Source organism: Phyllobates terribilis, unplaced genomic scaffold (genome assembly GCF_046119375.1).
Source record: "Phyllobates terribilis strain yellow unplaced genomic scaffold, ASM4611937v1 Scaffold_2__4_contigs__length_985480577, whole genome shotgun sequence".
In the NCBI taxonomy this organism is placed as follows: Eukaryota; Metazoa; Chordata; class Amphibia; order Anura; family Dendrobatidae; genus Phyllobates; species Phyllobates terribilis.
This window is the reverse complement of record NW_027362762.1, coordinates 186,745,622-186,772,205: the sequence shown is the minus strand read 5'-3', so window position 1 is coordinate 186,772,205 and position 26,584 is coordinate 186,745,622. Positions and strand designations below refer to the sequence as shown.

The 26,584-nt window shown below is 45.5% G+C and overlaps 1 protein-coding gene across 1 annotated transcript in view; it reads right to left on the bottom strand.

Annotated features, from left to right (window-relative positions):
* The window catches only part of LOC141201378 (retinol dehydrogenase 7-like), a 105,545-nt gene extending 81,314 nt beyond the window's left edge, over window positions 1-24,231 (bottom strand). Inside the window, exon 1 of the mRNA XM_073663379.1 lies at window positions 24,085-24,231. The gene's annotated coding sequence lies outside the window, so the exon portion shown is untranslated. The remainder of the gene's footprint in view (window positions 1-24,084) is intronic.
* Between the last annotated feature and the right edge of the window lie 2,353 nt (window positions 24,232-26,584).

Here is a 26,584-nt window from a genome sequence, read left to right as displayed (position 1 = left end):
CGATGTAACGGGGAACCTGATCCTGCGATCAGACCCGCTAAAGTCCTCGGCTAGTCTGTACGAAGACCTATAGATGTGAGGGAGGAATCCCTACAAGAACTAGGGACTGGGAAAAGTTGGACACCTCCTAGCAGAAATCGTAGCAGTCAAAGACAAACACACAACAAAAAGTAAAGAGGTCAGAAGACCTAGCAAAACTAACAGAGAACGGCAACAGAGCACCAAGCTAGCTCAACAGTAGTAAATACAAATGAAGTCCAGCAATGCCAGGAGGGCGGAGCCGGATTAAATAGGCAAAACTGGTCATGTGACCAGCAAACTAAAAAAAAACTAACAGAAGAGTTGTAACAACAGCTCTGGGAGGGTATTCTGTCCTCATGCAAAACAATTGAAGCAGAAACCATCCAAAACCTGACAAATTCAATGGACGAGAGAGTTCAGAAGCTCCTTTCGAACAAGGGGTCCTATGTGCAAATGTAACATCACCTAGAATAAAGTTTGAGTTGAAAACTGTTTGATTTCAGTTTCTAATAACCAGCTAATGCTTATAATTTCAAAAATTACCATTTTTTTGGTCTTTATTAAAATGAAAAGGTTGATCAAAGAGTGCGGGGGATCTAAGAGTGTGGCAACCCAGTAGTCAGGATTACTTCGAATTCTGACAATCTGAGGGTCATGTTGCAGGTAGTGCAGCAAGAAGGCACTTATGTGTCTTGCGCATCTCGGAGCCCCAAAATTATTTTCAGGGCTAGATGCAGCTAAAAATTTTTAATTTTAAATCTGGTGGAGCTTAGTATAGATGGCCTAATAGAATCAGTACTGCACACTGCTACAAAGCCTAAATTATTTTCCAGCCAAGATACAGATAAACATGATTAGTAATTTTAAATCTGGTGGAGCTTAGTATAGATGGCCTAATAGAATCAGTGCTGCACACTGCTACAAAGCCCAAATTATTTTCCAGCCAAGATACAGATAAACATGATTAGTAATTTTAAATCTGGGGGAGCTTAGTATAGATGGCCTAATAGAATCAGTACTGCACACTGCTACAAAGCCCAAATTATTTTCCAGCCAAGATACAGATAAACATGATTAGTAATTTTAAATCTGGTGGAGTTTAGTATAGATGGCCTAATAGAATCAGTACTGCACACTGCTACAAAGCCCAAATTATTTTCTAGCCAAGATACAGATAAACATGATTAGTAATTTGAAAGCTTAAAACAGTTGGTGAGTAGTGTTGAGCGATACCTTCCGATATCAGGAAATATCGTATCGGATTGGATCGGGCCGATACCCAAAAAGTATCGGATATCGCCGATTCCGATACCGGAAACCAATGCAAGTCAATGGGACACAAATATCGGAATGAAAATAAACCCTTTCTTTCCTTGTAGGTTAATTCTACATGAAGTAAAACAACTAAGAATAATGTAGAATGACATGAAAAGCCGGCAATTCATCAGCGGCATTCACCGGTACCCGACAATTTACAACAGAAAGAATAGAGCTTCACACATAGATTAGATAGATAGAAACATGTCAGTCACATATATATGAAGTACAGTGACAGTGTTGCTTACTGTACTTGTCATTTAGTGTAAAGGATTTATTTAAAAAAATATTAGTGTTTTCGTGCACCGTCTCTTTAAAAAAGCCGGCCGGCAATTCAGCAGCGGTACCCGACAATTTATAACAGACAGAATAGAGCTTCACACATAGATTAGATAGATGGAAACATGTCAGTCACATATATATGAAGTACAGTGACAGTGTTGCTTACTGTACTTGTCATTTAGTGTAAAGGATTTATTTAAAAAAATATTAGTGTTTTCATGCACCGTCTCTTTAAAAAAGCCGGCCGGCAATTCAGCATCTGTACCCGACAATTTAGAATAGAAAGAATAGAGCATCACACATAGATTAGATAGATAGAAACATGTCAGTCACATATATAAGAAGTACAGTGACAGTGTTGATTACTGTACTTGTCATTTAGTGTTAAAATAAAGGATTTATTTAAAAAAAAATTGGCGTGGGGTTCCCCTTAATTTTAGGCTCTAGCGGAGGTTAAGCAGACAGCTGGGGCAAATGTTTGAAGCCTGGGAAGGGGGTAATACCCACGGAGCTTCCCAGGCTACTAATATCAGCCCCCAGCTGAATACCTATCCTTTACTAGCTATTAAAAATGGGGGAACCCCCCCAAAAATATAACGTGGGGTCCCCCCTAATTTAATAGCTAGCAAAGGCTAGTCAGACAGCTGGGGGCTGATTTTAATAGCCCAGGAAGGGTGCCATGAATATTGGCCCCCTCCCAGGCTAGAAACACCAGCCATCAGCCGCCCCAGAAATGGCGCATCCATAGGATGCGCCAATTCTGGCACTTAGCCTCGCTCTTCCCACTGCCCTGTAGCGGTGGCAGTGGGGTAATAGGGCTGGGGTTGAGGTCAGCTTATAATGCCAGCTGACATCAAGCCCAGGTTAGTAATGGAGAGGCGTCTATAAGACACCCCCATTACTAACCCCATAGTCAAAGTTAAAGAAAAACACAAACACCCAGAATAAAGTCCTTTAATTGAAATAAAGACACAATCCTTTATTGTTCTAAATTAAACTCTACTTACCATCACGCCCATTCCAGCTGAAGCCAACGATCTCCTGCAATAAAAGAAAAATAATAAAGCAACCTCATCCTTACCTTTCCATGGTTCCCACGACAGCTTCAGCTCTGCTACATCGAGATGACAGGCTGGACCGCAGCAGAACGCTGCCATCCAGCCTGTCATCCCGCAGACACTGAGAAGCGCAGGCATGCTTGCGCTCCTCAGTGTCTCTCTGTGACGTCATCCAGATGAGCCGAGTTCATGTCCAATGAACTCAGCTCACCTCATGCACGTCACTGACAGCGTGGGAAAATTCTCACGCTGAAGCGCTGAGTGCAGGAGAATTTTCCCACGCTGTCAGTGACGTGCATGAGGTGAGCTGAGTTCATTGGACATGACCTCGGCTCATCTTTATGCCGTCACAGCCAGACACTGAGGAGTGGAAGCATGCCTGCGCTTCTCAGTGTCTGCGGGATGACAGGCTGGATGGCAGCGTTCTGCTGCGGTCCAGCCTGTCATCTCGATGTAGCAGAGCTGAAGCTGTCGTGGGAGCCATGGAAAGGTAAGGATGAGGTTGGTTTATTATTTTTCTTTTATTTCAGGAGATCGTTGGCTTCAGCTGGAATGGGCGTGACGGTAAGTATGGTTTAATTTAGAACAATAAAGAATTGTGTGTTTATTTCAATTAAAGGACTTTATTCTGGGTGTTGTGTTTTTTTAAATACTTTACTAGAAATTCATGGTGGTCATGTCTAATATTGGCGTGACCCCATGAATTTCGGGCTTAGGGCCAGCTGATAATGCCAAGCTGGCCTTAACCCCTTTATTACCCAGTGAGCCACCGCACCAGGGCCCTGGATGAGTTGGGTACAGCGCCAGAAGATGGCGCTTCTATGAACGCGCCATTTTCTGGGGCGACTGCGGACTGCAATTTGCAGCGGGTGGGGCCCAGAAAGCTTGGGTCTCCCTGCGCTGTGGATTCCAGCCCCCAGCTGCCTAGTTGTACCTGGCTGGGCACAAAAATAGGGCGAAGCCCCACGCATTTTTTTTTTTAATTATTTCATGAAATTCATGGAATAATTAAGAAAAAAAGGGCTTCCCTATATTGTTGTGTCCAACCAGGTACAAATAGGCAGCTGGTGGTTGGGGGCAGCCCATTCCTGCCTGCTGTACCTGGCTGGACACAAATATAGTGCGAAGCCCGACGTCAATTTTTTTTTAATTATTTCATGAAATAATTTTTTTTAAAAAGGGCTTCCCTATATTGTTGTGTCCGGCCAGGTACAAATAGGCAGCTGGTGGTTGGGGGCAGCCTGTTCCTGCCTGCTGTACCTGGCTGGACACAAATATAGGGCGAAGCCCCACATCAATTTTTTTTTAAATAAATCCTTTATTTTAACACTAAATGACATTTGAGGAGTTAATAAAGATGCAGTCCCTAAATTATTATTTATTTTTTTAATTAATTTTTCCCAAAACTTTTGACGTGGGCTTCGCCATATTTTTGTATGCCAGCCAGGTACAGCATCCAGCTTCTATGAACGCGTCATTTTCCGGGGTGGCTGCGGACTGCAATTTTCAGCGGGGGGGGGGGCAGAAAGCTTGGGCCTCCCTGCGCTGCAGATTCCATCCCCCAGCTGCCTAGTTGTACCTGGCTGGACACAAAAATAAGGAGAAGCTTCACGTATTTTTTTTTTTAAATTATTTCATGAAATTCATGAAATAATTAAGAAAAAAAGGGCTTCCCTATATTGTTGTGTCCAACCAGGTACAAATAGTCAGCTGGTGGTTGGGGGCAGCCCGTTCCTGGATGCTGTACCTGGCTGGACACAAATATAGTGCGAAGCCCCACGTCAATTTTTTTTAAATCATTTCAGGAAATTCATGAAATAATTAAAAAAAATTGATGTGGGGCTTCGCCCTATATTTGTGTCCAGTCAGGTACAGCAGGCAGGAACGGGCTGCCCCCAACCACCAGCTGCCTATTTGTACCTAGCCGGACACAACAATATAGGGAAGCCCTTTTTTTCTTAATTATTCCATGAATTTCATGAATTTAAAAAAAAAATACGTGGAGCTTCGCCCTATTTTTGTGTCCAGCCAGGTACAACTAGGCAGCTGGGGGCTGGAATCTGCAGCGCAGGGAGGCCCAAGCTTTCTGGGCCCCACCCGCTGCAAATTGCAGTCCGCAGCCGCCCCGGAAAATGGCGCGTTCATAGAAGCGCCATCTTCTGGCGCTGTACCCAACTCATCCAGGGCCCTGGTGCGGTGGCTCACTGGGTAATAAAGGGGTTAAGGCCAGCTTGGCATTATCAGCTGGCCCTAAGCCCGAAATTCATGGGGTCACACCAATATTAGACATGACCACCATGAATTTCTAGTAAAGTATTTAAAAAAAAACACAACACCCAGAAAAAAGTCCTTTAATTGAAATAAACACAATTCTTTATTGTTCTAAATTAAACCATACTTACCATCACGCCCATTCCAGCTGAAGCCAACGATCTCCTGCAATAAAAGAAAAATAATAAAGCAACCTCATCCTTACCTTTCCATGGTTCCCAGGACAGCTTCAGCTCTGCTACATCGAGATGACAGGCTGGACCGCAGCAGAATGCTGCCATCCAGCCTGTCATCCCGCAGACACTGAGAAGCGCAGGCATGCTTGCGCTCCTCAGTGTCTGGCTGTGACGGCATCCAGATGAGCCGAGGTCATGTCCAATGAACTCGGCTCACCTCATGCACGTCACTGACAGCGTGGGAAAATTCTCACGCTGAAGCGCTGAGTGCAGGAGAATTTTCCCACGCTGTCAGTGACGTGCATGAGGTGAGCTGAGTTCATTGGACATGACCTCACCTCATGTATGTCACTGACAGCGTGGGAGAAGTCTCACGCTGAAGCGCTGAGTGCAGGAGAATTTTCCCACGCTGTCAGTGACGTGCATGAGGTGAGCTGAGTTCATTGGACTTGACCTCTGCTCATCTTTATGCCGTCACAGCCAGACACTGAGGAGCGCAAGCATGCCTGCGCTTCTCAGTGTGTGCGGCATGGCGAGCTGGATGGCAGTGTTCTGCTGCGGTCCAGCCTGTCATCTCGATGTAGCAGAGCTGAAGTTGTCGTGGGAGCCATGGAAAGGTAAGGATGAGGTTGCTTTATTATTTTACTTTTATTGCAGGAGATCGTTGGCTTCAGCTGGAATGGGCGTGACTGTAAGTATGGTTTAATTTAGAACAATAAAGAATTGTGTCTTTATTTAAATTAAAGGACTTTTTTCTGGGTGTTTGTGTTTTTTTTAAATACTTTACTAGAAATTCATGGCGGTCATGTCTAATATTGGCGTGACCCCATGAATTTCGGGCTTAGGGCCAGCTGATAATGCCAAGCTGGCCTTAACCCCTTTATTACCCAGTGAGCCACCGCACCAGGGCCCTGGATGAGTTGGGTACAGCGCCAGAAGATGGCGCTTCTATGAACGCGCCATTTTCCGGGGCGGCTGCGGACTGCAATTTGCAGCGGGTGGGGCCCAGAAAGCTTGGGCCTCCCTGCGCTGCGGATTCCAGCCCCCAGCTGCCTTGTTGTACCTGGCTGGACACAAAAATAGGGCGAAGCCCCACGTATTTTTTTTTTTAATTATTTCATGAAATTCATGGAATAATTAAGAAAAAAAGGGCTTCCCTATATTGTTGTGTCCGGCTAGGTACAAATAGGCAGCTGGTGGTTGGGGGCAGCCCGTTCCTGCCTGCTGTACCTGACTGGACACAAATATAGGGCGAAGCCCCACATAATTTTTTTTTAATTATTTCATGAATTTCCTGAAATAATTAAAAAAAAATTGACGTGGGGCTTCGCACTATATTTGTGTCCAGCCAGGTACAGCAGGCAGGAACGGGTTGCCCCCAACCACCAGCTGCCTATTTGTACCTGGTTGGACACAACAATATAGGGAAGCCCTTTTTTTCTTAATTATTCCATGAATTTCATGAAATAATTAAAAAAAAAAAAAGCGTGGAGCTTCTCCCTATTTTTGTATCCAGCCAGGTACAACTAGGCAGCTGGGGGATGGAATCTGCAGCGCAGGGAGGCCCAAGCTTTCTGCCCCCCCCCCGCCCCCGCTGAAAATTGCAGTCCGCAAGCCGCCCCGGAAAATGGCGCGTTCATAGAAGCTGGATGCTGTACCTGGCTGGCATACAAAAATATGGCAAAGCCCACGTCAAAAGTTTTGGGAAAAATTAATTAAAAAATAAATAATAATTTAGGGACTGCATCTTTATTAACTCCTCAAATGTCATTTAGTGTTAAAATAAAGGATTTATTTAAAAAAAAAATGGCGTGGGATCCCCCATTATTTTAGTCTCTAGCGGAGGTTAAGCAGACGGCTGGGGCAGATGTTTGAAGCCTGGGAAGGGGGTAAAACCCACGGAGCTTCCCAGGCTACTAATATCAGCCCCCAGCTGAATACCTAGCCTTTACTAGCTATTAAAATGGGGGACCCCCCCAAAAAAAATGACGTGGGGTCCCCCCTATTTTAATAGCTAGCAAAGGCTAGGCAGACAGCTGGGGGCTGATATTAATAGCCCAGGAAGGGTGCCATGAATAATGGCCCCCTCCCAGGCTAGAAACACCAGCCGTCAGCCGCCCCAGAAATGGCGCATCCATAGGATGCGCCAATTCTGGCACTTAGCCTCGCTCTTCCACGCTGCCCTGGTGCGGTGGCAGGGGGTAATAGTGGTGGGGTTCATGTCAGCGCCAGCTGCCATGAAGCCCAGGTTAGTAATGATGGGCGTCTATAAGACACCCCCATTACTAACCTACAAAGTGTTAAAAAGAAAACACACACTACACCCAGAAAAAAATAATTTATTTGAAATAAAACACACCATTTTATTTAATTCTTAGTTTACTAAAAATAATAGTTACCTGTCCACGTTCCTGCGCTGATCTCCCATGCACAGCTGTCACATCTGGAGATGGTGACAGCTGTGCATGGCTGCTGTAAGCTCACGCTGCCGGGAACACGTCCGCTCCCGGCAGCAGGAGCCACTGACTGAGGTCACCGGAGTGCATTCAGTCAGCGCAGCTCCGGAGACCTCCTTTACGGCACTGCTGTACCGTGGGAATTTCTCACGATACAGCAGGGCCGTAAAGCAGCTAACCGGAGCAGCGCTGCCTGAACTCCGGCGAACCCTTACGGCCCCGTCATTCTAGCGGCGGCAGCGGTTCAGAGCGGTCACATTCTATGTGGCTGCTCTGAACTGGAGATCATCGTGGGACACTCGTGGACTACTACGGAGGGGTAAGGATAAGGTTGTGGTTTATTATTTTATATTTTATTACAGGAGATCGATGGCTTCGGGGAATTAGGTGTCTAGGTGAGTATAGGTGTAGTTTTTTATTTTTTACTTTATTTTAGGTGGCGATCGGCGGGGACAGGTAATGTATGAACTAATTTATTTTAGGTAACCACTGGCCACCAATGACATGTATTTAACATTTATTGGGGACCATGGGGCAATTTAAATAGCAGGATCAGGCTGATGGGAACTACTGCTCCCATCGAGCTGATCCTGCTGGCACGAGTGGACGGGGGACAGACATAGGCCGATGGGAGTAGTAGTGTCACATCGGCCTATGTCTGCCTGCACGCACAGACACCGCACACACTCCGCACAGACATCGCGCACAGACACCGCGCACACACCCCGCACACACACCCCGCACACACACCCCGCACACACACCCCGCACACACACCCCGCACACACACACCGCACACACACACCGCACAGACCCCGCACACACACCCCGCACACAGACACCGCACACAGACACCGCACACAGACACCGCACACAGACACCGCACACAGACACCGCACACACACCCCGCACACACACCCCCGCACAGACACCCCCGCACAGACACCCCCGCACAGACACCCCCGCACACACACCCCCGCACACACACCTCCGCACACACACCCCCGCACACACACCCTGCACACACTAATCATGACGGGCTGATGGTCTGGGAGGTGAGGCTGACCTGTGCGGCCGTGGGAAAGTTCATGTGAGTTCATGCAATGCAGTCAAGCATGAACTCACATGAACCCTCCGAGGGCACCGCGGCAACTTCAAATGAACAGCTGATCAGCATCACCTGATACCTCAGCTGTTCATTTGAAATAACCGGCGGGAAAGCGCAGCACAGAACGGGAAAGTCGGCGGTGAAGTCTTTTCACTGCCGGCTTCCCCGCCCGGGTTCTTCGCTCCCCGCTCCTTGGTGCTGCACTCCCCGCCCGGTCCTAGCTTACGATCGGGATGGGAGGTGGCGAGAGGAGCGGAGGATCGGGGTGGGAGGCTGCGGGGAAGCAGTATGGGGCTGTGCGATTGTTTAAAAGCCGGCGGCTTTTTACCGCGCGCCGGCTTTTAAACAATCAGGAGAATTCTCCCCCGCTGGGATGGCATTCTGATGACAGGCTGGATCGCGCTGCCATCCAACTTGCCATCCTTCACAGACACTGCAGAGCGCAGGCATTATGGGAAATTCCGATTCCGGTATTCGATATTGTAAAAGTATCGGAATTCCGATACCGCGAATATCGGCCGATACCCGATATTACAGTATCGGAATGCTCAACACTATTGGTGAGGTGATTTTAACCAATCATCAAGCTTTTACTCTCCCCAGGATGACACAGGGGTAGAAAAGTCTTTTCGGATCCATGATTTGTTCATCTTTATGAACGTGAGTCTGTCTACATTATCAGTGGAGAGCTGCGTGCGCTTATCTGTCAGCACACCACCAGCAGCGCTGAACACACGTTCAGACAGAACGCTGACTGCGGGGCATGACAAGATCTCCAAGGTGTAAGTGGCTAGCTCTGGCCATTTATCCAGATTGGAAGCCCAAAAAGAGCAAGGGTCCAGTGACACAGTCATGGCTTCAATGTTTACTTGGAGATACTCCTGTACCATCGTCTCTAGGCGTTGACTATGTGTCAGACTTCTTGTCTCCTGTGGCCTTGCAAAGGATGGGCTAAAAAAGTGGTGAAATGATTCCGCAAAATTGATGTTACCAGCAGATACTGTGTTTCTGTTACGGTTTGAGTGCTGAACACTCGACGGTCCCACGGTTGGCAAGTTGGAACTGTGAGATTCACTACGTGCACCACTGGTGTTTTGTGGAAAAGCACATGTAAGATTCTGCAACAGTCTCTGCTGATACTCCTGCATGCGTGCATCCCTTTCTATGGCAGGAATAATTTCTGCAAATTTACTTTTGTACCGGGGATCTAACAGTGTGGCAACCCAGTAGTCAGGATTATTTCTAATTCTCACAATTCGAGGGTCATGTTGCAGGTAGTGCAGCAAGAAGGCACTCATGTGTCTTGCGCATCCAGGAGCACCAAGTCCCTGTTGTGTTGGTGGCGAGGTAACAATCATGCTTCCTTCCTCTGTCCTCTCCCCCCAACCTCGCACAACAGAAATGTGATCAAGGTCTCCCTCATCTGATGACTCTTCCATCAGTTCGTCCTCCACATCTTCCTGGGCTCCTGCACCTTCCACACTAGTTTGGCTGCTACCATGCGCCCTGGTAAAACCATCTCCCCCACCCTCACATGCCTGCCGCCTTGGTGCTGCCGACCGTCTGGACCTTGCAGATGTTAGCCCTTCCGCATACAACTCCTCCTCCTCTACTTCGTCCACCTCCTCTTGTGCCACCACCTGACTCCGAATTCTGTTTAACATTTGCTCCAGCATGTAAATCACCGGAATAGTCATGCTGATAATGGCATCGTCAGCACTAAACATTTTCGTCGCCATTTCAAAACTGTGCAGAAGGGTGCATAGGTCCCTGATCTGAGACCACTCCTCCAGCGTGATTTGCCCCACCTCTGGATCTCGTTGGCCCAGGCTATACGTCACAACGTATTGCACCAGGGCTTGTCGGTGCTGCCACAGTCGCTGCAACATGTGCAGAGTTGAATTCCACCGGGTAGGCACATCGCATTTTAGCCGGTGAAGTGGCAGGCCCAACGACTTCTGTGGAGATGTAAGTCGCTGAGCTGCAGGATGCGAACGGCGGACGTGAGCACACAGCGACCGTGCCCTCTGCAGAAGGCCATCTAGTCCGGGATAGTGGGCTAAAAATTGCTGGACAACCAGGTTCAACACGTGAGCCATACAAGGCACGTGTGTGACATTGCCCCAGCGAAGGGCCGCACCCAGGTTTGCAGCATTGTCGCACACGGCCTTCCCTGGTTTCAGGACCAGTGGAGACAACCATTCATGAAATTGGTTCTCCAGAGCTGACCACAACTCCTCAGCTGTGTGACTCACATTTCCCAGACATTTCAAAGTAAAAACCGCCTGATGACGTTGAGCCCTACTGCCAGCATAGTAAGGAGGTGTGCAGGATCCCTTCGGCGCAGTTAGAAAGCTTGTGGCATGACCAGACAGGCTTTGGGTGCAGGTGGAGGACCGAGAGGAGATTGAGGAGGCAGAAGCAGTGGAGGAACTTTGAGATAAAGAGGATTCACGCACAACTCGTGGGGACGGCAAGACTTGGACAGCAGCCCCTTGTCCTGCTGTCACCATAGTTACCCAGTGCCCAGTCAGCGACATGTAACGCCCCTGTCCATGCCTACTCGTCCAAGTGTCTGTGGTGAAATGCACCCTGTCACACACAGAGTTTCTCAAAGAAGCGGTGATGTTGTGTGCGACATGCTGGTGGAGCGCAGGCACACCTTTCTTTGAGAAGTAGTGCCGACCGGGCATCTGGTACTGGGGCACTGCGACGGACATAAGGTATCGAAAATCCTCTGTGTCCACCAGGCGGAAAGGCAGCATTTCTGTAGCCAAGAGCTTGCAGATGGTGAAATTTAACCTCTTAGCTTTCTCATGGCTAGGAGGAAATGGTCTTTTACTTGTCCACATCTGAGGGACCGAGGGCTGGCTGTTGTGCTTATACGGGGTTCATAAGGGTGTCCCCGGCAAACTGCCGGTCTGTGAGGAAGATGCAGGCGGACATGTTAGATTGCCTTGATCCAAAGGTGGTGCTATCGATGTCGGACAGCGCTCAACACCAGCTGGTGTTACTACCTCCAATGAAAATGATGACCTGCCAATCACGCTGGCTGTTGAGGGTAAAGAGGTGGCAGGTCTGCGTCCCAAAACAGGTGTGACTGCTGTCCCCCCAGTCACAGAGGATGAAGAGGCCGCAGATGCACAAGATGTGGCAGACGGCGGTTGGCCGGGCCGGCTAGGCCGCATTGTAGCACAGTGAGCTTCCCACTGCAACTCATGCTTCATGTCCATGTGCCGGTTCATGCATGAAGTACTCAAACTATGTATTTTTTGGCCTCTACTTAGCTTTTGCTGACAAATGTTACAGATAACACGAGTTGGGTCATCTTTATCGATCTGAAAAAATGCCCAGGCTATGCAAGGCTTAGCACCCATGCGACCTGAAGAGCCACCACGACTTGTGATGAGAGGCAGAGTTGTGTTTGAGGATGCAGTTGTTGACGTGCTTCCAGTACTATGTCTCTGTCCAGGAAGGCGCAACCTGACCTCGTCGTCACTAGCATTCTCCTCCACCTCCTCTGCTGACCTCATCTCTTGGCTGACTGTGGGTTGACCGTAAGTGGGATCTCCAACCTCATCATCATCACCCTGTGTGTTATCACACCCGTCGTCCTCAGAGCCAACCTGTTCCTGCCCTGACGAAAAACTAAAGTTGTCGCTCCAATCAGGTATTTGAGTCTCATCATCGTCTTCTTCATTGTCTCCACCAACAGGAGTTACAGTTTGGGAATGAGGGTCTACATTATGGTCAGAACCTTCTGCGTCTGGTCCTGGATCCGACTCATAAAGATTCTGGGCATCAGTGCAGATCATTTACTCGTCTGGATTCACAGAAGCGCTGGAGCCGACCTCTGATTCCCAGGCTATAGTATGAGTAAACAGCTCTGCAGACTCAACCATCTGTTCTACCTCATACTCAGACGGGCAGCTGGAGATTTGGGAGCAGTGAGGAAGCAAGTGTGATTGGGGTGACTCCTCTGAGGACTGGAGTATTTGTGATGTTGAAGTTGATGTGGAGGAGAGCCCACTTAAAGGAGCACTTGATATCCGTTGAAGCACCTGCTGTTTTTGTGCCTCATCTGGAATTTGTAGCGATTGGCATGGCCGTAAGAAAGCGATCTTATCACATTGTCCGCTAAAAGAAGTAGACATTTTAGTTTGGCTGGAAGATGGTCTTTCTTCTGCAGATGTTACTGTTGCTTTAACACCTACCCCACGGACACAACCTTTTTTCCCCTTCCCAACACGCCTATTCCCCTTTCCACCAGCAGCAGGCCTATTTCCACTCATTTTGGTGGTTAACTAATTCACAACTCTGCAGTTGTTTGCACAAAAAAACAATGGATGGGAACGGAGCAGAGCTGAGTGGCCAAACTGTAGTATTAGGCCAAAACTATTGGCTGGGTTAGATGCAGAAAAAAATTATATTCAATTTGCAACCTGATGGAGGTCAGTATAGATGGACTAATAGACCAAGTCCCACACACTGCTAGAAGCCCAAATATTTTTTCAGAGCTAGATGCAGAAAAAAATTATATTCAATTAGCAACCTGATGGAGGTCAGTATAGATGGACTAATAGACCAAATCCCACACACTGCTAGAAGCCCAAATATTTTTTCAGAGCTAGATGCAGATAAAAATTATTTTTAATTTGCAACCTGATGGAGGTCAGTATAGATGGACTAATAGACCAAGTCCCACACACTGCTAGAAGCCCAAATATTTTTTCAGAGCTAGATGCAGAAAAAAATTATATTGAATTTGCAACCTGATGGAGGTCAGTATAGATGGACTAATAGACCAAGTCCCACACACTGCTAGAAGCCCAAATATTTTTTCAGAGCTAGATGCAGATAAAAGTTATTTTTAATTTGCAACCTGATGGAGGTCAGTATAGATGGACTAATAGACCAAGTCCCACACACTGCTAGAAGGCCAAATATTTTTTCAGACCTAGATGCAGAAAAAAATTATATTCAATTTGCAACCTGATGGAGGTCAGTATAGATGGAATAATAGAACAAGTCCCACACACTGCTAGAAGCCCAAATATTTTTTCAGAGCTAGATGCAGATAAAAATTATTTTGAATTTGCAACCTGATGGAGGTCAGTATAGATGGACTAATAGACCAAGTCCCACACACTGCTAGAAGCCCAAATATTTTTTTAGAGCTAGATGCAGATAAAAAATTATTTTTAATTTGCAACCTGATGGAGGTCAGTATAGATGGACTAATAGACCAAGTCCCACACACTGCTAGAAGACCAAATATTTTTTCAGAGCTAGATGCAGAAAAAAATTATATTGAATTTGCAACCTGATGGAGGTCAGTATAGATGGACTAATAGACCAAGTCCCACACACTGCTAGAAGCCCAAATATTTTTTCAGAGCTAGATGCAGATAAAAGTTTTTTTTAATTTGCAACCTGATGGAGGTCAGTATAGATGGACTAATAGACCAAGTCCCACACACTGCTAGAAGCCCAAATATTTTTTCAGAGCTAGATGCAGAAAAAAATTATATTCAATTTGCAACCTGATGGAGGTCAGTATAGATGGACTAATAGAACAAGTCCCACACACTGCTAGAAGCCCAAATATTTTTTCAGAGCTAGATGCAGAAAAAAATTATATTCAATTTGCAACCTGGTGGAGGTCAGTATAGATGGACTAATAGACCAAGTCCCACACACTGCTAGAAGCCCAAATATTTTTTCAGAGCTAGATGCAGAAAAAAATTATATTCAATTTGCAACCTGATGGAGGTCAGTATAGATGGACTAATAGACTGATGCTATGCCCAAAAGGTTTTACTTCACTAGGTGCAGTAAAAAAATTGGTATTCTATACACAGGTGGTGTAGCTTGCAACACAGATAGGCTACTCCACTGACTAACACACTCTGCAATAGGCCAAAAAGGATTAGCTTTGCTAGATTTAGCCAAATGCTGTGAAAAAACTTGCACAGCACTGGCACAGACCTGCCTGGCAAAAACTGATAGGAACTGATGTAACTTAGTCCTGAAAAGGACTGCAATTACAATTAGTCTTTACTCCCAACCTATCTATTTAAGAGCACAGACCTGCCTGATAAAAGTCGTAGGAAATGCTGTAACCTAGTCCTTAAAAGGACTGCAATCACAACTATTCCCTACTCCCAAGCTATCTGTAGATTTGTGCGAAAATTGGCTTGAAATTATCAAGGTATAGCGCACACAGCAACAGCAGTGCCGTCTAACACGCAGCTGCAGCAGTGAGAAAATGGTGGCGACGGGGAAAATGGCTGGGTCTTATAGGGCAAGGACATGTGACATACACTGCCAATGACACATGCCCTTGCTTGTGTGAAAAAAAGCACTTCGCTCCGTGTGTGCGCTGCTGATAGGCTGACAGATTGCACCTCCCCACTGTAAATGCGGGAAAGAGAAAAAAAAATGCAGATCTTCATTATTCCTGCAGAGATCCATCCCCTGCCCCTCCCCCCGCCCAGCTGTACACTCAAACTGCGTATTAACATTAATTTTCATCATTACTGAGAAAAAATCCAGTTATGATTTTGGTGCACGAACAGTTATCGAACATAACCTGGAACAGCCGAATTTTTTTCAAATCGTTCGTGTTCGCCGAACGGCTCGAACACCGCCCAAAACAGCTCGAATTTGAGATTGGCGAACAGTTCGAGTCAAACAACGCTCATCTCTACAAAGCATCTCTAGGAATTCCTTCAAGATTGCTGGAAGACCATTTCCGGTGACTACCTCTTGAAGCTCATCAAGAGAATGCCAAGAGTGTGCAAAGCAGTCATCAAAGCAAAAGGTGGCTACTTTGAAGAACCTAGAATATAAGACATTTTTTCAGTTTTTTCACACCTTTTTTGTTAAGTATATAATTCCACATGTGTTAATTCATAGTTTTGATGCCTTCAGTGTGAATGTACAATTTTCAAAGTCATGAAAATACAGAAAAATCTTTAAATGAGAGGGTGTGTCCAAACTTTTGGTCTGTACTGTATGTATCATGCTCAAGTGCACCTAGCTGAATATGGAGTGATTACTAAGCTAAATGCACCAGAATTCTGAAATAATTGACATGTGAGTGAGGACTTATATTCCTTGTACATTATTATTATTATTATTTTTTATATAGCACAATTGATTCCATGGTGCTGTACATGAGAAGGGGTTACATACCAAATACAGATATCACAGTAACAAAGAAACAAACAATGATAGACTGGTAATGAGGGAGCAGGACCCTGCCCTTGCGAGCTTACATTCTACAGGATGGTGGGGAAGGAGACAGTAGGTGGGGGGTTGCAGCAGCTCCAGTGTTGGTGAGGCGCAGGTCCGGTGTTAATAAGGCAGCAGCTCCAGTGGTGTTGAGGAGCCAGCAGGGTCATGGCAGGCTGTAGGCTTTCTTGAATGGATGGGTTTTCATGTTCCGTCTGAAGGATCCGAGTGTGGTAGATAGTCGGACGTGTTGGGGTACAGAATTCCTGAGGATGGGGGATATTTGGGAGAAGTCTTGGAGGCGATTGGGTGAGGAATAAATAAGTGTGGAGGAGAGAAGGAGATCTTGGGAGGACCGGAGATTACGTGAGGGAAAATATCAGGAGATTAGTTCAGAGATGTACGGAGGAGAAAGGTTATGGATGGCTTTATAGGTCAGTGTTAGTAGTTTGAATTGGATATGCTGGGGAAATGGGAGCCAGTGAAGAGATTTGCAGAGGGGAGAAACGGAGGAGTAACAAGGAGAGAGATTAATTAGTCAGGCAGCAGAGTTAAGAACGGTTTGGAGAGGTGCGAGAGTGTTAGCAGGTAGGCCACAGAGGAGGATGTTGCAGTAGTTCAGGTGGAAGATGATGAGGGCATGCACAAGCATTTTAGTAGATTGAGGGTTGAGGAAGGGACCTATTCTGGAAACATTTTTGAGCTGGAGTCGACAAGAGGTGGAAAGAGCTTGGATGTGCGGTTTGAAGGACAGGGCAGACTCAAGGGTTACTCTGAGGTAACGGATGTCCGGTACAGGGGAAAGCGTAATGTCGTTTATTGTGATAGACAGATCAGGTAGGGAAGATACGTGAGATGGAGGAAAGATGAGGAGTTCAGTTTTGTCCACATTGAGCTTGAAGAAGCGAGAGAAGAAGAAGGGGGATATGGCTGACAGACATGCTGGGATTCTGGACACTAGAGAGGGGATATCTGGGCCAGAGAGGTAGATCTGAGTGTCATCAGCGTATAGGTGATACTGGAAGCCATGTGAATTTATGAGTTGTCCTAGGCCAAGTTTATAGATGGAGAAGAGTATGGGTCCTAGGTCAGAGATTTGAGGGACTCCAATAGAGAGAGGGTGGGATGAGGAGGTAGTGTGGGAGTGGGAGATGCTAAATGTGTGGTTGGAAAGGTATGAGGAGATCCAGGATAGGGCAAGGTCTTTGACGCCAAAGGAAGAGAGGATCTGTAGTAGTAGGCAGTGGTCAACTGTGTCAAAGGCAGAGGACAGGTCTAGAAGGAGGAGTATAGAGAATTGTCTGTTAGCTTTTGTAAGTAGGTCGTTAGTAAGTTTGGTCAGGGCAGTTTCAGTGTAGTGATAGGGACGGAAACCAGATTGTAGGTTGTGAAAAAGCAAGTTAGATGAGAGATGGGAAGAAAGTTTAACATGTTGCTCAAGGAGGTTGGAAGCAAATGGGAGCAGTGATATGGGGCAATAGCTTGACATAGCGGTCGGGTCGAGGGATAGCTTTTTGAGGATAGGTGTGATTGTGGCATGTTTGAAAGCTGAAGGGAAGGTACCAGAGGTTAGTGATAGGTTGAAGAGGTGGGTTAGGGCCGAGATAAGTATGGTAATGAGGTTGGGGAGGAGGTGGGATGGGATGGAGTCGAGTGCACAAGTGGTGAGGTATGATTTGGAGAGGAGGCGAGTAAGCTCTCCTTCAGTGATGTTGGAGAGGGAGGCTATAGGGGGAAGGGCATTGGCCTAGTATACAAAGAGGTTGTGGTGGTTGAACAATAAAGACTTGCCTTGTTTGGTCAATTTTATTTTTGAAGTCCTCAGCAGAGATGAGGGAGGTCGGAAGGGGCAGTGAAGGGTGGAGGATGGAGTTAAAAGTGTTGAATATCTGTCTGGGATTGTAGGATAAGGAAGATACAAGGGTGTGAAGTAGGTTTGTTTAGCAGAGGTGAGGGCTGATTTGAAAGTGAGTGTTGCTTGTTTGAATGCAGTGAAGTCATCTTGCGAATGTGTTTTCTTCCAATGCTGCTCCGCAACCCTGGACACTTGCTGAAGCTTTTTAGTAAGGTTATTGTGCCAGGATTGTCTATTGATTTGTCGCACTCTGCCACGCACGAGAGCGGCCACCGCATCAATAGCTGATGTGAGAGTGGCATTGTAGAAGGCAGTGGCTCTGTGTGTCATGGAGTGAAGTTATGGATGTCAGTGGTAGAATAGAGTCAGAGAGTGTATGAGTGTCTAGATGTACAAGGTTTCTGTGTGTGTGCTAGTTTCTGGACATGGGTGACAGGAGAGGAGGACAGGAATGAGAAAGTGAGTAGATGGTGGTCAGATAGGGAGCAGAGACGGGTGAAGATAAGGTCTAATGTATGTCTGTGTGGGTGGCTGACGAGGACCACTGAGTAAGTCTAAAAGGTGAAGTGACAGGAGTTTGGAAGCTGGTGGCTAGTGGGTGTCAATGGGGAAGTCGCCCGTGATGATGGTGGGAATGTGAGAGAGAAAGTGATGAAGCCAGGTGGGGAATTGGTCAATAAAGGCAGCGACTAGGCCTGGGGGTCGGTATATGATGGCCACTTGGAGGTTGGAGGGAGAGGAGATGCGGACAGAGTAGACTTCAAAAGAAGAGAGAATAAGGGAGGGTAGAGGTGGGATTGGGTTAAACGTGCAGTTGTTAGAAATGAGAATACTCACTCCTGCACCATGTCTGTTGCCAGGGCGAGAAGTGTGGGTGAAGTGGAGGCCGCCGGAACACTGCGCAGCAGAGAAAGCAGTGTCAGAGGGTGTCAGCCATGTTTCAGTGAGTCCCAGGCAGGAGAAATTGCGGGAGTTAAAGAGGTTATGAATCACATGGAGCTTATTGCAGACAGAGCGGGCATTCCAGAATGCTCCAGAGAGAGGGAGCAGGGGGGTGGGGGTCAGGAGGGCGGGTTTTAGGTAGCGGAGGTTGCAGTAGTTAATTTTTGGTTTGGAGACATAGGATGGGGAATAAGTGGGAATCGGCAGCTGTGGGGGTCCAGGATTGGGGGATATGTCGCCGGAAGTCAGGAGAAGCAGAGAGAGAGAGCAGGTGGGAGAAAGGGAGTCGCCACGTCATTTTGTGTTTTAGTAGGATAGATCTGAAGTTGACGAGCAGGTCGGTAGATGAGTTCAGGAGGGGAGGTAAGAGGGACGGAGAGATGAATATTTGGTTAGAGGGTGCTGGGGTTTGGGGATAGCGAAGGAGAGTGAGGATTAGCAAAAACTGTAAAGCCCCCGTCACACTAAGCGACGCTACAGCGATCCCGACAACGATACAACCTGTCAGGGATCGTTGCTGCGTCGCTATGTGGTCGCTGGTGAGATGTCAAACAGTCAGATCTTCTCAACGACGCAGCAACGATGCGGCGACCCGTAATGATCTGTATAACGATGCACGCCTATGTGTTTCTGTGTCTGAGTCGTCAACAAGGTCGTTGGTAAGGTGTCAAACACACCGATGCATGCTACCCAGCGGGACCTCAACGATCAAAGAAATGTCCAGACCATTCTGACACGACCAGCGATCTCACAGCAGGGGCCTGGTCGCTGCTAAGTGTCAAACATAGCGAGATCGCTACTGAGGTCGCTGTTGCGTCACAAAACTTGTGACTCAGCAGCGATCTCGCTAGCGATCTCGCTTAGTGTGACGGGGGCTTAAGAGTATATGTAAGCATAGTGAAAGGATAGGAGTAGGTTCAAAGGAAAGCTGGTTAAATGTGATAAGCAGTGCTTACTGTTCCCATCTGGTTTATTCCTTTAATAATACACTTATTGCTGATACAGTTGCTGCAGATACACAGACCTCGGTCATCAGACCTATCGGTGCACATACATCTATGATTAAACCAGGTGTGAGCAGAGGGGAAAAGCCAGGGATCAGAGAAACACAGCAGGAGTTAATTAAGACAGAGGAGCTAATATGGGTGTATTACTTGCTAAAGAACAAGGACTGCAGACAGGCCAAAATGGATAGATAGTGAGATGTGTATGGGGATCAAAGGACAGGAAATTACAACTAGAAAAATATACTGGGAGACACAGGTACACAAGTGTGCATTTAGTGCTATGATTATGAGGGATGTTACAAGAATTAACAGACAGAAACCAGGACAGACAGATTGATATAACAGGGATCAAATTTGTCATGATTTAGAATTGTTCAATGGTTTCTTGTAAAAGGGGTGTGGCTTTGATGGAAATGGGTGTGGCCTTTGCCAAAATTTAGGTGCAAAAGCTCTTTTGGTCTCTGTCTGATAAATGGCATACTACCAGGAAAAGTATGCTTTCAGCTAAGTGCATAGATGCGGTGTTCACTTGGCCTGAGACAGTCAAGTGAACCTCCACCCCAAATACATAATTTATGGAACATCATCTTGTCCATATATTCCTATCCAAACCCAGGTCCCAAGCCTGCACCATAAAAGCGCACCTGACATCTGCTATCCATGTATTGTGAATGTTTGGTAAGGGGTTTAAAAATATGGACACCTTTGCTGGCATTTTGTTTTTCTACTTAAGGGCTCATGCACATGACTGATTATATCAGACAAGTGCTCTCCGCGGTTTTCACAGATAGCACTCGAACCCATGATATTCTACAGGCCTGTGTACATGTTTGATTTTAAAGTGGTCCAAGGAAAAAAATTGGAGACATCTCCAATTTTGATCCGACTGTCAGATCAATAGCGGCAATGCAAGTCTATGGGTCCGTGAAAAGCATCGGACCGCACTTGGATGATAACTGAATGCAGACATCTCTTTTTCGCTCTACCTCAAAAAAAAAAACTGATGCCACTCTCAAACTTTGATCAGAATAATCTGTCTGTTTTTCTTGGTTGGAGAGAAACTGAGTAATGTGCACTTATCCTAAATGTAATTATTTTCATATCTAAAGCATTTTTGCAATAGGGTTTCCTTAAAAACTTTTTAGACCATTTTGGCTTTTTCAACAGCAATGTAATACTGGACAAAGAGTGCAGCAGAATTGATATCTGTCAGAGCTCAGATTCTCTAATCCACATCTTTCCTTTCCTGAATGATTTTCAGAGCTGATTTGTGACCAATTCAAAGTTCAGCTTTGATTTGCATGTGTGCTCTATTTTTCAGCTTTTTACTGTTTGCAACTTGATTCTTTGTGTTACGTTTCCACCAGACAATATGAAACTACACTGCTCAAAAAAATAAAGGAAACACACAACAGAATATAACTCCAAGTAAATCAAACTTCTGTGAAATCAAACTGTCCATTTAGGAAGCAACACAGATTGACAATCAATTTCACATGCTGTTGTGCAAATGGAATAGACAATAGATGTAAATTATTGGCAATTATCAAGACACACTCAATAAAGGAGTGGTTCTGCAGATAGGGACCACAGAACATATCTCAGTACCAATGCTTTCTGGCTGATGTTTTGGTCACTTTTCAATGTTGGTTGTGCTTTCACACTTGTGGTAGCATGAGACGAACTCTACAACCCACAGAAGTTGCTCAGGTAGTGCAGCTCATCCAGGATGGCACATCAATGCGAGCTGTGGCAAGAAGGTTTGCTGTGTCTGTCAGCGTAGTGTGCAGAGGCTGGAGGCGCTACCAGGAGACAGGCTAATACACCAGGAGATGTGGAGGGGGCCGTAGGAGGGCAACAACCCAGCAGCAGGACCACTACCTCCGCCTTTGTGCAAGGAGGAACAGGAGGAGCACTGCCAGAGCCCTGCAAAACGACCTCCAGCAGGCCACAAATGTGCATGTGCCTGCACAAACAATTAGAAACCAACTCCATGAGGATGGTATGAGGGCCCGACGTCCACAGATGGGGGTTGTGCTCACAGCCCAACACCGTGCAGGATGTTTGGCATTTGCCACAGAACACCAGGATTGGCAAAGTCGCCACTGGCGTCCTGTGCTCTTCACAGATGAAAGCAGGTTCACACTGATCACATGTGACAGAGTCTGGAGACTCCGTGGCTGAGTGATCTGCTACCTGCAACATCCTTCACCATGACCGGTTTGGCAGTGGGTCAGTAATGGTGTGGGGTGGAATTTCTTTGGAGGGCCGCACAGCCCTCCATGTGCTCCCCAGAGGTAGCCTGACTGCCATTAGGTACCGAGATGAGATCCTCAGACCCCTTGTGAGACCACATGCTGGTGCGGTTGGCCCTGGGTTCCTCCTAATGCAGGACAATGCCAGACCTCATGTGGCTGGAGTGTGTCAGCAGTTCCTGCAAGATGAAGGCATTGAAGCTATGGACTGGCCCGCCCATTCCCCAGACCTGAATCCGATTGAGCACATCTGGGACATCATGTCTCGCTCCATCCACCAACGTCACGTTGCACCACAGACTGTCCAGGAGTTGGCGGATGCTTTAGTCCAGGTCTGGGAGGAGATCCCACAGGAGACCATGCGCAATCTCATCAGGAGCATGCCCAGGTGTTGTAGGGAGGTCATACAGGCACATGGAGGCCACACACAATACTGAGCCTCATTTTGACTTGTTTTAAGGACATTACATCAAAGTTGGATCAGTCTGTAGTGTGTTTTTCCACTTTTATTTTGGGGGTGACTCCAAATCCAGGCCTCCATTGGTTAATAAATTTGATTTCCATTGATGATTTTTGTGTGATTTTGTTGTCAGCACATTCAACTTTGTACAGAACAAAGTGTTCAATGAGAATATTTCATTCATTCAGATCTAGGATGTGTTATTTGAGTGTTCCCTTTATTTTTTTTGAGCAGTGTATAAATGTGACACATAATCAAGATATCAAATAAAATAATATTTATTAGTTACATATTAAAAACAAGATTAAAACATGCAGGGAAGAAAATACAGGCAGATGGGGGTATCACTGTCACTGTATATATATATATATATATATATATATATATATATATATATATTATAGTATACCCACAAATGATCATAATAATAAATAGGAAGAATATTATACACATCAGTATATCAGCAGTAAAATATATAACAGTTAAAGTAACAAGTGCTATGTTATTGTAATATGCCCACAGGTGATCATAACAGTAGGTTGAAAAGATATTATACACAGCAGCATGTAAGCAGCACAATAAAGTAACAGCAAGATGCTAACCCCATGATGCCTGCACGTGCCCATCGTGGGGTTAGTATCTTCTTGTTACAATGTTATGATGTTTTAATCTTGTTTTTAATTTGTAACCAATGCATATTATTTTATTTGATATCTTGATTATATGTCACATTTATAGGTTTATAGAATAGCACATTCTGTGAAAATTAAAGGTGTTGTGAGACTTGGGATACATGTCTGCAGTCACTCTATGTGACCACAGACTTGTGAATCCTCACATCACACACTCTGCACACTGTGAGGATTCTCCAACGTCGGAAATGGTCTGGAACATGACTGCAAGTATGCAATTTGCATACATGAGATCACATGCAGACTAGACTTGCGTCCCCTCAGTACAAGTGAATTGAGCGGGGCTGGACATCTAGTCACAATGTACCTGGAAGTATGCAACTCACATACTTGCAGTCACATGACCGCCAGCTCCTGGCTCCGGAGAATCTTTCAAATCCTGCAGTGTAAGGATCCACAGAGTGACTGCAGATTGTACCCCAAGGACTGACAAACCCTTTAACTTGGCAATAGTACTCCTACTGTAAGAATCTTAATCTACAATGCTTATATTTTGCGTTCCATAAAGCTTATTCACCATTTTACTGTGTTCATTATTAAAACTTAATCTGAACAAATGTTGCAAACGCGTCTCAGTTGTGTCTAAAAATATAGCTTGCTGTATAAAAATAGTACAATACAATGTTAACTATGAGTTGGATTGTGTAAAATGTTCTACAAACATTTTAGCTGTATGTGTGGAAACAAGCAAAATGTCAGAGGAAAAGATTTTCTGCATATGATGCAGGTAACGGGCGTCCTGAATTATGACATTTTCAGCACTGACTGACGCTTGAATCCCTGTATGTTTACTATGTAATGCTGGTTTCCTGAGACCCTCAGCTGGTCCAGACATTGCAGTTCATGCTCGGACCATGAATGTCAGATGTATGAGATCGGCCTTATGGTCATACAATGTGGCTATTACTGAATAGTGACCATATGGGTATGTATAAAAGATTAGTCCTACCTTTTACCTCCAGTTCTTGGGATTTTATATAATAAGAGATCACAACTGATATTTCAGCAAACAGGAAATAAGTAATGGACTTCAGTTTTTTATATCATACTGTGTAATTGGTCAAGTTGCATTTACTCAGGGCTGCTTTTGGCACAAAAACTTGGAGTGGATCCAAAAGGGAGGAGAAGTATAAAGAAAAAGATTGTATGTCTCACTGAATTAACATTGACTCAAGATTAATATTTAATAGTTGATCTCTCTTTTGGCACAGTTTAGGTATATGCATTTTATACAAACTTACAAGGACACAAGAAACACATTGAAACCTTTATTTCAGTGACAGCACCACCACTATAACTATGCTGTGAAAAGTCATACAGTCAGGTCAAAATGGATGGCTGCCACACACTTGCTGTACCTTTCATTAAAAGTTAATGTTCTACTTTTGGAGCTGCCTTGCTGAAATTATCATTAACTTAGATAGCAACAGTCCAATAACATCTAAATGTACAATGCCAGTTTTTAACCCATTCATAAATATAGACAAACAGTAATGTTTTTACTGACTCATGTGTGAATTAAACCCAAAAGACGACAACCTTTGTTTTTAAACATACACAGTCAAAAATGATCAGTAAAAAGGAACATCCCGATAGAGGGCACTTTTAGGGCTTTTTCACATGACCATATTTTCAGTCTGACTGCGGTCCGTAAAAAAATGGACCACACTCCAATCAATGTTATTCAATCAGGCAGAGCAGATGAGCAATTTCTTTTTCACTGACCAAATCTGCGAGTTAAAAAAAATTGCAGAATTAAATATTTTGTTCTGACATGTTTTTTTTTTTTTTTTTTTTTTACACATACAGATGGAATGTTGGAACAATGTTTTATACAAGTTATTAGATGGATAACTTGATATTCCTACTGTGAGAATTATAATAATTTACAATGCTTTTATTATATTTTGCAATCCATAAAGCTAATTCCCCATTTTACTTTTTGCATCTTCGCGCCAATTTCTCCCAGCTCCCCTGGAATAGGTAGAGCAGAGAGGGGATGGGGCACAGAGGGATGTGATGCCACAGATTGTCTAATTCATGAAGAGCTGTGGCACTTCTTATGTCAGAAATCTTACTCCAGTATCTAGCTGGAGAGAGATTTCTGGTGTAGCGCAATAAGGCGTCTTTTCCAGAATCAGGAGCGTCTGACTTTACCACGCACCCTAATCAATACCGATGTGAACAACGCCAGTCTCAATGAATCGGGTCCCATGTGTTTCCTCCCTCTACCAATCTACCTAAACCCAATATTGCTAATTCCGTGTGTGGTTCTTTTATAACTCCTCAACAGCACACTCGCTATTTTAAGGTTATATTTAACTCAGATCTTTTGTTCACTGCCTATATCCAATCACATGCTGATGCCACCAGCACCTCAAAAACATATATAGAATTTGATCTATTTTTATCTTTCTTACCTTTGATTCTGCAAAAACTCTTACTGTTGCTCTGATTATTTCTCGCCTGGACTACTGCAGCTCTTTACCAATTGGTCTCCATCTTACTTAAACCTGCTCTCCCCAATCTATCCTAAATGTAGCAGTCAGGGTCATATTTCTGTCCAATACTAATGCTGCCACATTGTGCCAGCCGTTGCACTCGTTCACCATCGGCTGCAGAGTACAACATAAACTTATCATTTTCACTCACAAAGCGCTCCAGAGTTCTGCTCCACCCTACATCTCTTCCCTCATCTCTGTCTACCGCTCTACTCATGCTCTGCATTCTGCTAATGATCTAAGGCTAACAACCTCTATAATCTGAAACTCCCACTTTTATCTCCAGGACTTCTCTTGTGCCTCACCAGTTCTTTCCAATGCACTACTCCAGACAACTCTGATAATTCCCAGTATCCACAGTTTTAAGCGTGCTCTAAGGCTGTGTGCCCACGATGCATTTTTTAAGCGTTTCCGCAGCGGCAAAAACGCTGCAGAAATGCTTAAAAAAAACACATGGTAGAAGGCTTGCCATGTTCCCCAATGATAATCTGCATGTGCTGTGCACATGCTGCGGAAATTTCCGCTGCGGATTATCATTGCGGAAAAAAACGCAGCACTACCAATTATTTTGCGGAAGTGCTGCGTTTTCGCCGCCATTGACTTGCATTAAAACACATGCATTCCGCTTCACTAGATAAGGACATGCGAAATACGTGCGTTCAATGTGCGGATGGTACCCAGGTCTAGAGGAGAGGAGACTCTCCTCCGGACCCGGGTACCATAGAAACTGTGAAAAAAAAGAATAAAATAAAAAATAAAAAGATTATATTTACCTTCTGACGGCCCCCGTTGCACTCGTCCTTTCATGCCGGCAGCTAGTGGACTGAAGGACCTGCGCTGACGTCATAGTCATGTGACGGGTCACGCAACGCTGACGTCGGCAGGTACTTCAGTGTACCGCTGCCGGCAGCCAGGACGGAGGGAATCAAGACACCGGGGGCCATCGGA